Source organism: Hylobates moloch, unplaced genomic scaffold (assembly GCF_009828535.3).
Source record: "Hylobates moloch isolate HMO894 unplaced genomic scaffold, HMol_V3 SCAFFOLD_3, whole genome shotgun sequence".
In the NCBI taxonomy this organism is placed as follows: domain Eukaryota; kingdom Metazoa; phylum Chordata; class Mammalia; order Primates; family Hylobatidae; genus Hylobates; species Hylobates moloch.
In genome coordinates this window covers 174,771,887-174,786,513 of record NW_026652278.1, presented here as the reverse complement: position 1 = coordinate 174,786,513, position 14,627 = coordinate 174,771,887, and the positions used below count along the sequence as shown (strand labels likewise).

The 14,627-nt window shown below is 44.5% G+C and overlaps 1 non-coding gene across 1 annotated transcript; it reads right to left on the bottom strand.

Annotated features, from left to right (window-relative positions):
* Positions 1–13,585: 13,585 nt before the first annotated feature.
* Positions 13,586–13,694, bottom strand: LOC116466143 (U6 spliceosomal RNA). Its single transcript, XR_004247396.1, has one exon. It is a non-coding gene; the product is annotated as a U6 spliceosomal RNA (small nuclear RNA).
* Between the last annotated feature and the right edge of the window lie 933 nt (positions 13,695–14,627).

Genomic DNA, 14,627 nt, shown 5'->3' with positions numbered 1-14,627 from the left:
CCTTGCCACCACGGCTGCCCATTCATGTGCCTGTTACTCCTGAACATGAATGGCAGATGGCTGAGGCTGGCTGGTGTCAACCTGCCAAGTGATTCTCATTGGTAGTTTGGAACCTCTTCCCAGGTTGGCTCTCTGCTGGTGATAAATATGTGGTGCAAAGATGTGCACACTTTGTGCCCACTCTGAGGGCCATCCATTTGTCTCTTTCCCGGATCTTCTTATTCTCAATCTGCTGCTTATTTTCTTCCAGCCCAATCAACCAACCAAACCATTTGCCACACAGAGAGCCCATGAGCCTACATATATTCCAAATTCCAGTCCCTTCTCTATCCACACAAAGTGGATGACTCATATTGGGAAGATTTCTCTTTATTGCTACAGTGGGGACAAGAATGACTTTATTTTAAATGCTAATCCACGTGACTAACCCTTAGTCTGGGAATGCCTCCCTCCCCCAGAACGTCTAGTGGATGTGTGACTCTTTACGTAGGAACACCTCTTCATTGTAAGTGCCATGATGCCATAGCCACCTACATATTCCTTCTATGGCGCATACAGTTTTCCCCAAGATATAAGCCCTGGATCTGGGGGATTGTGGTGTGAATATGTATCTGTCTTGTGGCCACCCAAGATTACACTTCTGTCTGTCATTTCCTTCAATAAACCTCCTAATATTGACAACCTGGATCAATTACTGTTCAGGACTACCTGTGATGGGGGAACTGTAGTGCAGCTGCAATCCCTTTTCTGCTTGCACCCACATATCAAGCCAATCACGTATGAACCAAGCTCAGTCTTTGTTCTCCATGAGCTGGCAGCCTCAAGCAGCCATAGGTGTGAGCTGAAAGGGTGGCACCCTGACTGCAACAGTCATGAATAACACAGAGCTCTGGGCTATCTGCTCTGAGAGTTTCCTTGTACCTTGTGACCAGTTGGTGCCTGATCCTGGAGGTATCACTTCCATGTCGTGATGGAATCCTCCTAGGCCCACCTGACCTATGACTCAGTGAATCTGGCAGAAGCCAGCTTCTATGAGCAATTCTGGGAGCACTGTCATTGTCTCATGGCCAGCTCTCTGTGTTTATCAGGAGCCACTAACATGTTAGGAGTTCTTTTGAAAAAAGCATATAGCTCTACACCGCAGACAGCATGGATGTGCCCTAAACCCTCGGGGTCTGTATGTGATTCTCCTACTGGGACTTGCCATAAACTCTACATACTTTCCATCACACCAGAGATATTACCACAGTGATGTGTGCAGGGTTGTATGGCCGTGGAAGCAGAACCACTTATACTAAAGTCTGCTGCTGCCACCCATCCCGTTTCTGCTCTAGAAACCACACAAAGGTGGCAGGTTGGCTGGTTGGTTGGTTGGTTTTTAATCAACCAATGTATGGGTTAGAGTAGCATTAGTATAAGGTAATTTGCCTCCAGAATCTGAAGAGATCTGCCAGGAATTGTGTTTCCTTCCTAGAGGTGAGAGTTGCAAGATATAAATGTGTCCTCTGTGGTGCAGATGGCCCAGCGTGTCTCAGGCCGCTGGACCGCTGAAATCCTCACTGACATAGTGCTCTGGCCTGCATGTGTATGATCAAATCATCCAATGTACTTGCCACTTCTTGCTCATCTAGTCCCATTAACAATATGCTTTTCAAGCATTTACTGGTAATTGGGATTTCCTCATTTGTGAAATGCCTGCCCAAGGGTTTGTCCCATTTTTCTAATGGGTCACTTGCCTTTTCTTATTGATTTGTTGGAGTTGTTTCTACATGAGTCATTTGTCAGTTGTATTTGTTGCAAATAGCTTCTCTATTTTTGTGCCTTATCTTTATTTTATTTATGTTATTTTTATTTTTTAAGAGATAGGTTCCTGCCATCTTGCCCAGCCCAGTCTCAAACTCTTGGGTGCAAGTGATCCTCCTGCCTTGGCCTCCCAAAGGGCTGGGATTATAGATATGACCTACTGTGACTGGCCTGTTCCTTATCTTTGTACCCTCTTTATGCTGTGAACAGATGTTCTCAATTTAATATGGTCAAACGTATTAATTTTTTTCTTTATGGTTAGTGACTTCGGTACCTTGTTAAAGAAAAAAAACATTTCCCTACAATGAGATTATAATTTCCTACGTTATTTTCATTTAACGGCTTTATTATTTGCCCGTTGCATTTATGTATGTAATTCTCCTGAGGTTGCTTTTTGTATACAGCAAAGACCCACTTTCTTTTTTGGTATGGATACCTACCCATCATAGTGCCAATTATTCACGGGACTGTCCTTCCCCCTTTTTCCCAGCACCACCTTATCACAGATCAGATGTTCTGATGTCAAGTGTGAGGCTGTGACTGGGATTTCAATTCTGTTTTAGTCTTGTGCTAATTCCACTCTCTCTTAATTATTGCAGTTAATAAGTCTTGATGGCTGCAAGAGACAATTTCTCCACCTTCGAGAGTGTCTTGGTAAGTCTTGGTTCTTTGCATAGAATAAACTTGTCAAGTCCCCTCCCCCCTCAAAAAACTGTTACAACTTTAATTAAATTTTAATTGAATCTGTACACAATTTACATCTTTGCAATATTGAGTCTCTAAGTCCATGAAGAAAGCATGTCTCTTGATTTATGAACTTTTCTTTAATGTCACTCAATAAAGTATAATTTCCTCCCTATCTTTTATTAGGTTATTTCTAATTACATGCTTTTGTTTTTGCTGCTCTTGAGTGTGTCTATTTAACATTTAATTTTTTACTGTTGTGCCTCATCAGGAAATTAAAATTGATCTCTGCATGTTAGTTTTGCATCCAGTAAGCTGACTGAACTCTGTGGTTGTTTTTGTTTGCTTGGTTTTTAAAATTTATTGAAGTTTAACAATCATATAGGAAGATGTACCACTCATAAGTGTAGTGTTTGGTGACTTTCCCAGAGTGACCCTGCTGTGTAATTGGCATGCACATCAAGAAACAGAACATTCCTTAACACCCAGAAGCCTTCGTGCGTCTCTGCAGTCATCCCTACCATTTCCCACACATGTAATCAGTCTCGTTACTTCCTTCAGCAGGGATTGGTTTCACCTATTATTGGCTAGATTTAAATGGAGCCATGCAGTACACACCCTTTTGTGTCTTGTTTCTTTCACTCATGTTGTGTGAACAAAGAGGTGAAAACTTGGGCGTGGTTCATGGATGTTTGGGAGAAGGAAGCTGGCAGGAGCAGATTACTGCTGTGTCACAGCCCCACTCAGGGCACACTGAAGGGCAACGGTGAAGAGAAACGCTCCTGGTAAGCAGAATTCAAACAGTGCACCTGATCACCAGCATCATGGGAAAGGAAAAGGGGCCTGAAACAAGGATAAACACGGTATTGGGCAATTTCAAATAGTTTAGCTGGTTAGTTAAGGGCCTGGAAGAATTAAAATTGGAAAAAAAGCAAGGATGTCCAGGAAGGAGACATATGGATGGACCCATGAGAGTAGGAACACAGAAAGTAAGGAAGCCCCAAACCATCTGGTGGATTGGATGACTTGTTCAGAGGAAGCATCCTGCTTCTCCTCCAGCCGACCCTCGTGGTTGCACAGGAAGCATATGGCGTGAGTGTCTGTAGAGGTGGGAAGAGGGTCTCTGTGTGCGTGGGTGTCTGTAGTGGTGGGAAGAGGGTCTCTGTGTGGGGGAGCGTATGGCGTGTCTGTAGTGGTGGGAAGAGGGTCTCTGTGTGGGCCTTACAGCATGGGTTCCCTGCCCCCCAGGCTGATCTCGTGACTGCCACTGCGGAATGCTCATCAGCAGCAGAGAGGGATACTGAATCTTCACTGTGTACCAGCCCCCAAGGAGACCAAACCACCATTGCCGTGTCGAGCTGATTGCATTGGACACTTTTAACTGAGAGGGGGTATTGACACATATTCCAGACATGCCTTCCCTACTGTGGTGCCTTGGCCAGCACTACCCAATTTTCATCGAGTGCCAGAGTTATCATCATGGGACACTGAGTGAGATCTCTTTGCATCAAGGATTTCTCCTTATGCCCAAGGATGTGTGACAGGGGGAATAACATTGTCACATCACCCGGACCCTGCTGCCAAGACAGAATGTTGGAATGACCTCTGCTGTGGCTGAACTGTGTCCTCCCAAGAGTAATATGTTGAAGCCCTAATCTCCAGTAACCCAAGATGTGACTGTATTTGGAGACAGAGCCTTTAAAGAGGTAATTAAGATAAAATGAGGTCATTTGGGTGGGCCCTAATCCCAAATGATTGGTGTTCTTATAAGGAGGCAATTAGGGTACAGACAACACTCCTAGATGGAAGGTGACCGTGTGAGGACACAGTGAGAAGGCAGCCACCTGCAAGCCAAGGAGAGAGGAGTCAGAAGAAACGAACCCTGCTTACACCCTGAGGTTGGACTCCAGCCTCCATACTGTGAGAAAATTAACTTCTATTGTTTAAGCCATCCAGCCTGGTATCTTGTTATGACAGCCCTAGCACACTAATACAGCCTCTTAAAAGTGCTGCTGACACACAAGCTTGGAATGATATCCAGTGGAGTTGGGACTCTGACCTTCGAGGTGGGGACTGTACATAGAACCAATAGTCAGGATTTGGGGTTGGATGTTCAGTAGGTAGCAGGCATGGCACAGGACCCAGCAGTGGAAGCAGGGATGTTCCTTCTCATGGTTAGATCCAGAGACCCACTCGGGGAATTGGTGCTCCCCATGCTGAAACTTCAGGCTCAGCTGCACTACAGCCCAGGAGGGAGATGCTTGCCCCAGAAAGAGGTAGAGGTTCTGCCAAACTTAAAGCTATGACTGCTCTCTGGTCATTTGGCGCTCCTCATACCAGTAGACCATTAGGCAACAAAATGACTTCCTATACATGTAGGGTCTTATTGACTCTGATTATCACATGGAAAAGCCACCGGTACAAAACTGGGCTGGAAGGAGTATATCTGGAAGTTAGGATATTCACCAGGGAAACTGTTATTGCTGAATATTCATTAATAACCATAAATGTGCAACTGCAGCAACCTTAGTCTCACAAGGACTTGGTAATCAGGGGTGAATATTGGGTTTTTCTGCCAAGTAAGCAACGTAATTAGCACCAATGCTGACCAAAGGTGAGGGGATTTAGGATGAGTGGTGAAGGGCAGAAATGATGAGTATCACCTCTGGCTTTAACACTGATCGCCACAGTAGGGACTATAGCTAGTCCCACTAACCCACCCACCCACCCTCCCTTCCTTCCTTCTTTCCATCCTTCTCTCCTTCCCTCCCTCTTTCCTTCCCTTCTTCCTTCCTTCCCTCCCTCTCTCCTTCCCTCTTTCCTTCCTTCCCTCTTCCTTCCTTCCCTCCCTCTCTCCTTCCCTCTTTCCTTCCTTCCCTCCCTCTCTCCTTCCCTCTTTCCTTCCTTCCCTCCCTCTCTCCTTCCCTCTTTCCTTCCTTCTCTCCCTCCCTCCTTCCTTCCTTTCTCCTCCTTTCTCCCTCCCTCCCTTCCTCCCTCCCTCCCTTCCCTTCCTTCTTCCTTCCAAGAAATCACTTTGAAAAACTAAGGATGAGGCAAAATGAACTTACTGGAGAGTGTGTGAATGGACTGAAGTGATGCCAGAGGTGCAGCAGAGGACATCGATGCCTGCCCATGGTTCTTGGACCTTATCATGCCAATTTACAGATGGACACAAAATATGATCAGTGAAAGAAGCCAGTCACAAAAGACCAGATATTACAGCTAAGCCTTGAACAACAAGGGTTTGAAATGTACATGTCCACTGATAAGTGGATTTTTTTCTATACGAGTTGCACTGAGCGTGCTGCCTCTCCTGCCTCCCCTCCTCCACTCTCCCGCCTCTGTCACCCCTGAGACAGCAAGACCAGCCCCTCCTCTTCCTCCTCCTCCTCAGCCTACTCACTTTCACTTATGAATGGTAAATGTATTTTCTCTTCCTGATGAGTTTCTTAATAGCATTTTTTTCTCTAGTTTATTGTATAATACAGTATCTAATACATACAACATTCCAAGTACATGTTAATCAACTGTTTATGTTATCTGTAAGGCTTCCAGTCAACAGTAGGCTATTAGTAGTTAAGTCTTTGGAGAGTCCAAAGTTATATGAAGATTTTCAACTGTGCGAAAGGTTGGCTTCCCTAACCCCGTGTTGTTCAAGGGTCAGCTGCATATGATTGTATTTCTGTGAAGTGTTCAGAATGGGCAAACACATAGAGACAGAAAGTAGATTAGTGGGACAGGGAATGGGGAGTGACTGTTTAATGCTTAATTGTTTCTGGGGTGATGAAAATGTTCTGAAATTGATGGTGATGGTTGTAGAACATTGTGGATATATGTGAAAACACTGAGTTGTACACCTTCAAATGGTTCAGATGGTGAATTTTATGTTATGTGAGTTTTATCTTAACAAAAATGTCTATCCCATGAGGTTTTGGTAGAATTTGCTCATCTGTTCCTGGAGATTTTTGACATGTTATTTTTAAATTTTTTCAAGGCCTTTGATCTACTGAAGTTTTCTATACTTGAGACAATTTTGGTAACCCGTTTACTTAGATTTCTCCACATAAATGCTTGGTTCCTTTGTCTTATGGAAAACACGAATCTGTTGATGGTGTTCTATTCCATTCCACTGTGTTTTGGGCTACCCACAAACTGGCTAATATTATGGGTTTGTAATATGTCAATGCTTGAATATGATATTTTGGGTTTTGTAATTTAATCTGTAGTTTTAGGTCCAAATTATTTTAAAAATTGTGTACCTTCTTTAAAGATTTAATATTTACCTTTTATTTTAGAACTAGTTACAATAATTATGTATTAGTGTATACATTTTTCATTCCACAGCTTGCCGTTCTTGTTTCATATGTTTCCTGCTGCTAATTGTTCAGTTTGGTTCTCAAGACAGTTTTTAAGGGAGATGTAAGCATTGTTTCATAATTCTCGTTTAACTTTGTCTCCAACATTTGCACAGAAGACAGTTATTAAATTCATGGCCTATCAGTCTTCTCTTCTCTAAAAGTCTATAGAAAATATTCTCTGTGACTTGGCATTTATTGCTACAGGAGGAGGAATATGAGGCCAGCTTAATCCTCTAAAGGAAACTGCTCGTTTTCTGCCTTACTTTCTCAGGGTGCAATCCTTATCATTCTCATTCGGACTCTTCCAGGATGGATGTCTATCTTTACACAATTTTTCCTTTGCATATGGTGCACCATCTTAACTGAGGCATAGAGATGTAGCTTCCTATGTGGAAAGTGTTCTTCTAATATCTAGATATCTTGATTTACATCCATATATAATTTCATACACATTATATGCATCATTTTTGCTCATTGCTTCTGTCGCATTTCCTCTCGGATTTCTGAAGGAACACCAGTTTTTTCCAAACATTGGCTCTCTTTTCTGTACATCGTCTGTCATTTCTCACTTGTTTTCATCTTTTCAGTCATTTCATATGCATTCTTGGGAAACTTTATTTTTCACATGACTGATTTGATTTTTTGCAGCACAATTACTTTTTTTAATCTAATGTTGCCAAATTTTCATTTAAGTTGCTTCTCTCCTTATGATTTTTCTTCTCTTCTTTAATGGTAATGGCCTGCTCTAGGGTGGAGTCCCAATCCCCACCCTCTGATATTCACATTCTTGTATGATTCCCTCTCCTTGAGTGTGGGTGGGACCTCTGTCTTTTGTGTAGCCAACAGAGTATGGCGAAGGGGCTGGGGTTTTGCTCCATGATATGCCATGTTCTAGAAGACTCTGGCTGGCTAGCCGACTTGCTCTAGAAACTCTTCTTGCTGGCTTGATGAAGTAGGTGCCCCGTGTGGCGAACAGCTGTGGGCAGCATCTAGGAACTGTAGGCGTCCTCAAGAGCCACAGGCAGCCTCTAGGAGCTGAAAGTGGCCTCAGGCACACAGTTGGATGAACGCAGGGACCTCCATTCTGCAACCACAGGAAAACGAATGCCACTAACAACCTGAGTGTGGGAGCGAATGCTTCCCCATTTGCGCCTCAAGTGAGAATGCCGCCAGCTGACATCATGATGGCTGTCTAGTGAGAGCTGAAGCAGAGGACCCAGCTAAGCCTGATTCCTGATGCTTCCAAAATGCAAGGCAGTAAATGGGTGTTGCTTTAAGCCGTGAATCTGGGAGCAATTTGTTATGGAGCAATGGATAACCAATACATTAATAGAGGATAAAATATCTTTAGGATACCAAGAAATTGTTGATATACTCTTCTGGATCTTGACAGAGATAACTTTGAGAGATATGTTCTTTTCTAGGGATTCCTAGATGATCCCCCATTTATTTTTTTCTGAAATACTAGCTTTTCCATGGATTCCATGTAGGTTACTCTCCACTTTTCCATCCTAGGATTTGTAGGCGCTGTCTAGGTGTTGAAAAGATGGGACTGGAAATGGGAGAAAGAAACCACTGTCTGTCATTTTCACATAGCAATACAGTACAGAGAGATAACTCTATTTGGTCTGTGCAAGCTCTAAAAATTTGAGGCTGATGGAGGGAGGGCAGGAATAGAATTGGTGTGGAAAGGACAATAATAGGGGCATGGATTGAGGAAGGGGACACAGACATACAGCTGACTTTTTTTTTTTTTTAAGAGATGGGGGTCTCATTCTGTTGCCCAGGCTAGAATGCAGTGGCATAATCATAGCTCATTGCAGACTTGACCTCCTGGGCTGAAGCAATCCTCCTGTCTCAGCCTTCCAAATAGCTAGGACTACTGGTGCACACCACCACACCTGGCTAATATATAGCTGATTTATGCAAGTGTAGAGGGTGCTTCAGCTGTGGCTGAGGGAAGTTATTCTGTGCTATCCTACAAGAGATAGACAGCACTGAAAGATGATCAGCAGATAGGAGGCAAATAGAGAACCTGCTCACTGCAGCTTGGCAAGAGTTTAGAATGTTACAGAATGAACCATGGACCAAACAAAAATGACCCAAAGAATCTGCACAGGGGCCGGGCGCAGTGGCTCATGCCTGTAATCCCAGCACTTTGGGAGGCTGAGGTGGGCAAATCACGAGGTCAGGAGATTGAGACCATCCTGGCTAACATGGTGAAACCCTGTCTCTACTAAAAATACAAAAAAATTAGCTGGACGTGGTGGCAGGTGCCTGTAGTCCCAGCTACTCGGGAGGCTGAGGCAGGAGAATGGTGTGAACCCAGGAGGTGGAGCTTGCAGTGAGCCGAGATCATGCCACTGCACTCCAGGCTGGGTGACAGAGTGAGACTCCATCTTAAAAAAAAAAAAAAAAATCAGCACAGGTCTATCACCTGTCCACAGGAAAACCATTAATTAGACCTAAGTGCACATTTACAAAAATGTATAAGCAAGTCATTATTGTGTGCAAGCCTAAGCTGCATGGCAATAGCGCTTTGGCTTCAGATGACAAGGCCTGGATATCGGGGGAGCAGGTTAGATGTGAGGGTCTTGGAGAGTAGAATGAAGCAAAGCCCTCTGCTGACACTCCCAGTGGGCAGGCACCTCCTCCTCTCATTTCCGGGTAAGGTCCTGGATACATATAATTGCACTATGGGGTTCTTTTTTTTGGGGGGTGGGGACAGAGTCTCCCTCTGTCTCCCAGGCTGGAGTGCAGAGGCACAATCTCGGCTCACTGCAACCTCCACCTCCCGGGTTCAAGCAATTCTCCTGCCTCAGCCTCCCAAGTAACTGGGACCACAGGCACACACCACCATGCCTGACTAATTTTTGTAGTTTTAGTAGAGGTGGGATTTCACCATATTGGCCAGGCTGGTCTTGAACTCCTGACCTTGTGATCCGCCCGCCTTGGCTTCCCAAAGTGCTGGGATTACAGGCGTGAGCCACTGCGCCCGGCCACATTATGGGGTTCTTAAAGAAACCTAAAATAGCATAAGTTTGATTCCTTCTATTAATTCTATTCTCCAGAACCTTGGGCCAGTTGCTATAGGTGCTTCAGTTTCAGAAAACAAACACTTTTCAGCTTTTCCAAGTGGTCTGTTTCTGACGGACTGTCCTTAGGTGGGATGTGCTGAATTCTGGCCAAGATTTTTCTCAGGCAAGTTTCCTCTTTGTTATTATTATCATGAACACCATGCACAGTCTGACATTAGGTGGTCTGTCTTATGTTGTTAATGTTAACCTTGCCCTCCTGATTTTCTTGGCATTTTGGTTAGAAGTTAAAGAAAAATGGTTTGAGGATGTTAGCTGGATGTCTAGCAACTTCAAACCATTTTCTCTTCTTTATACCCAGCAGCTGAGTAATAGGACTCAGCTGCCTTCTTTATACCATTGATGGTCCTTAAACCAGAACCATCAATGGTATAAAGAAAGCAGCTGAGTCCTATTACTGATTCTAATCTGGGTTATTGGAATGATTTAAAGGGATGAGCAGATATATAGATACAGTGTGAACACCGTGATTTCTATCATGTTTGGGTGCTGAATCTTCAGAGGCACATAGATAGATTCCTCCAGTATCCTGATAAGAATGCCAGGGTAGCTCAGGGAGATGGATAGGAATAGGCAACAGCTGTTGGAGGCCCAAGCCACTGAGCTTGGAGGAGAAGATACTTGATTGGCGTTTAATAGACTTCTTTTGGAAAAAAGTGAAGGCTACACAGGCAAGGTTTGTATCATATGGCTTCATGGAGCTAGTGAGTGAGATGTTATGAAGAGCAGAAGCCTTTGACAGAATTGCAGCCAAAAAGATAAAAATGTAGGCCATGGTGGTTAATTTTATGTCTCAACTTGGCTGGATCACTGTACCCAGATATTTGGTCAGACATTATTCCAGATGTTTCTGTAAGGATATATTTAAAATGGGACTAACATTTAAATCAGTAGGCTTTGAGGAAGCCAATTCCCCTCCATTATGTGTGCAGCCTTCATCCAGTCAGTTGAAGAAGGGCTTAAGAGAAAATCGACCGCCCTCTGAGAAAAGGGAATTCTGTCAGCAGGTGGCCTTCAGACTTGAACTGCAGAATCAGACCTTCCCTTAAAACACATCTCTTTAGGCTGGGCACAGTGGCTCATGCCTATAATCCCAGTACTTTGGGAAGCCATGGTGGGAGGATTGCTTGAGCCCATCCGAGACCAGTGTGGGCAACACAGGGAGACCCCATCTCTAAAAAAAATTATTAAAAAATAATTAACAATTACTAAAAAAACTATATGTGAATGTGCATGTGCACACACACACACACATTGTGTTAAGGCTCTCCAGAGAAACAGAACTAATACGATGTGCAGAGAGACAGAGAGAGAGATCTATTTGGAGGCATTTGCTCACAAGATTGTGGAGGCTAGCAAGTCCAGCATCTGTAGAATGGGCCAGCAGGCTGGAGACCAAGAAAGAGGCACTGCTGCAGTTAAAGCCGGCAGCCATCTGCTACAGAAGCATGTTTTGTTTGGGGGATATCAGCCTTTGTTTCATTCAGGCCTTCAGCTGCTCGGATGAGCCCCCCCTCCCCACACACACATTATGGAGAGAAGTCTGCTTTACTCCATGTTCACCCATTGAAACATCAGTCTCATCCAAAAACACCCTCACAGGAATATCCAGAATAACATCTGACCAAATATCTGAGCATCCTGGTCCAGCCAAGCTGACATGTGAAATTATCCACCACGTGCATCCCATTGCTTCTGTTTCCCTGGAGACCACTAACACACTGACCAATAGCTTTGGTTTCTGGCAATGGGCTTGAAAGTTTGAATGACAGAATCACTCATCAAAACATGGTTAGTAAGCTTATAAACTAAGAGTGCTAATTAATATAGAATTGCATAGAGGATAAAGTGTGTTCGCTTTGTGCATATGTTTAAGGACCCTGAGTATTCGTCTCCATTATTAATTATACTCACCCCATCACTAGGGACCATCTAACATGCGCCAGGGCCTGGGACTACGATGAGGACAAGGCAAATGCCTGCCTTCATGGAACTCACATTCTTCTTTCTGTTGTGATCTTACATGTTGAAATAGGTGTCTGTTCCTCTTTCCTTCAAGTGTGCTGTGATTTATAATAGTGTTTCCTTCTCCCATCCTAGCTTTATCGAGGTATAAGCAAAGATTGTGTATATTTACAGTGCACAGTGGGAAGTTTTGATATATGCACGCACTGTGAAACGGTTACCACAGTCAAAGTCATTAACATCCATCACCTACATAGTTGTTGGTTTTTCTTGTGGTGAGAACATTTCTGTCTTAACAATTTCAAGTATACAATAATACATTATTATTGACAGCACCGTCTCGTACATAGGTCTCCAGAACACACTCATCTTATCTGACTGAGACTATGCACCCTTTGACCAACCTCTCCCCTTGCCCCATGCCTCCAACCCCTGGCGACCACCATTGTACTCTGCACTTCGACCTCTTTGAAACAAGTAATTCTTTCAAAGAACTCCTGCACTGGGCAGCATTGGAAAAGGTGTTGCTAGTTAACTAACTGACGTGTAGCAGAATGAGTTGCATTATCTATTAGGAAATATGGAGATTGTAGACAGGAGGTATTTCTTCCACTTCCTAAGGTCTGAAATGTTCCTAGATATTTACCTCGAATATGTCATTTTAATTTTCTGAACATAGTCCAGTTACATGTCGCTGCATAATGCTGGGGACAGCAAGTAGATGGCTAAGACAGGAGAGCCGTTACCCGTGGAAGAGAGATCTCTGTCTTCTGTACTAAAGGGCAACGACATTCCCTCTATTAGATGTGGGCTCTCTTCCTTTCCTTGCTTCGATGTTTCTTTTTCTTTACTCGTTCCCCCTTTGGTTAATTTTCAGAAAAACCGTATCTCCAAATATGTAAACTGAATAAACTGGTGTCCTATATTTGAGATGAAAGTTATTTTTCGTCTTGTAAGCTTGTACATTTTCTCCATTGCTGTGTAACTAATGCCCCCTGGATTCAGCGGCTTCAAACAGCACACTTTGATCCATTCACAGTCCCTGTGGCTCAGGAGTCCAGGCGTGGCCTAGCAGCATCCTCTGGCCCACGTTCTCCACAAGGCTGCAGTCAAGGCTGTGGCCAGGGCGGCGGTCATCTCACAGCTGAACGTGGGGGATCGGGGGACGCGTTCACGTCCAAGCTCACTCGTGGGACTGCTGACAGTTCTCTGGTCCAGGGACATCATTTCATTGTCATGCGGGTCTCCCCGGAGGCCACTCACACCCCAGGTGGAAGCCACAGTCTTTTGTAAGAGTGACCCCTTACTCTGCCATATTCCGTTCGTTAGGAATGAGTCACTAGGTCTAGCCCACACTGGGGGAAGATCTCCCACAGCAGCGTGGCTCCCAGGAGAAAGGGGAGAGCGGGAGCTCACTGAGAAGCAGCCTACCACGTTTGTTATTATTTTCAATGCCTAACAAACCATCGGTCCCTGTCAATTCTTCAATTTCAAATATTTTCCCTTAATCACCCCTTACTTTCCATTTCACTGCCAACACCTCGATCTCTGTCTTCCTCACAAGGCAGATTAGTAACAACTTCCGTAACTCGCCATGAGCCCCGCAGAGCCCTCGTTCCCCGCTGCTCGTTATTATTCCTGAAACGCCCAGTACCACTTCCTGTTCTTACTCATTTATTTATTTATTTGGAACCCTTCAGGAATCTGCGTGCCATCCTTGCACCGGGGCCCTGCTAATCTTCCCTGTACCGTTCTAATTTTAGTACATGCGCTGCCGAAGCGGGCACGCTTCCGGGTCTTGCTCACGAGCCGTCAACGCTCGTCGTTGCCCGCTTCCAATTGTGGGTCACGTTCCTTCCGGTTTGCGCCTTCCAGCCCAGCTGGGCGGGGCTTCACTGTGTTACCTTCTCAACATGGCGAGCTTGCTGGACGCCACTTCGCCTTTGCCTTTTCCGCTCCGGACGCTGCTCACCGACCTTCTCAGTACAGCCGGCCCTGCTCACCACCGCACCCACATGTCCTGTTGTGCTTCATTCCCGCAGGCTGCATAAGGTAACATTTACATTTGTTCTGGCTGCTTGACTGCTTCTAATTTCCCTGTTGCTGCTTTTCTTCAGCTAGGCTGAAATCCGTGTAACTTCCTATATATCTGTGCATATGCGGCATCTAACAATATTGAGCACATAATTCCTCAAATACTTGTGGCTTCAGGTGAAAATAGAGCTCTGTGCTTCCTAGCTGCCTAAGCCAAAAAAAGAAAAGAAAAAAGCTAGGAAGGAGAGATAACATAAAAGCCAAAAGAAGGACTATTTTGAGGCTGGGCAAGGTGGCTCACGCTTGTAATCCCAGCACTTTGGGAGGCCAAGGCAGGTGGATCACCTGAGGTCAGGAGTTCAAGACCAGCCTGGCCAACTTGGCGAAACCCCATCTCTACTAAAAAATACAAAAAATTAGCCAGGCGTGGTGGTGGGTGCCTGTAATACCAGCGACTTGGGAGGCTGAGGCAAGAGAATCGCTTGAACCCAGGAGGCGGAGGTTGCAGTGAGCCGAGATGGTGCCATTGCACTCCAGTCTGGACAGCAGAGAAAGATTCCGTCTCAAAAAAAAAAAAAAAAAAAGGACTGTTTTGAGGTATTTCCTAATAATTCTATCTCAAAATGTACAGAGACGGACATACTACGATTGTTTTTAGTAATCCCACGTTTTTCTATTATTTCTTCTT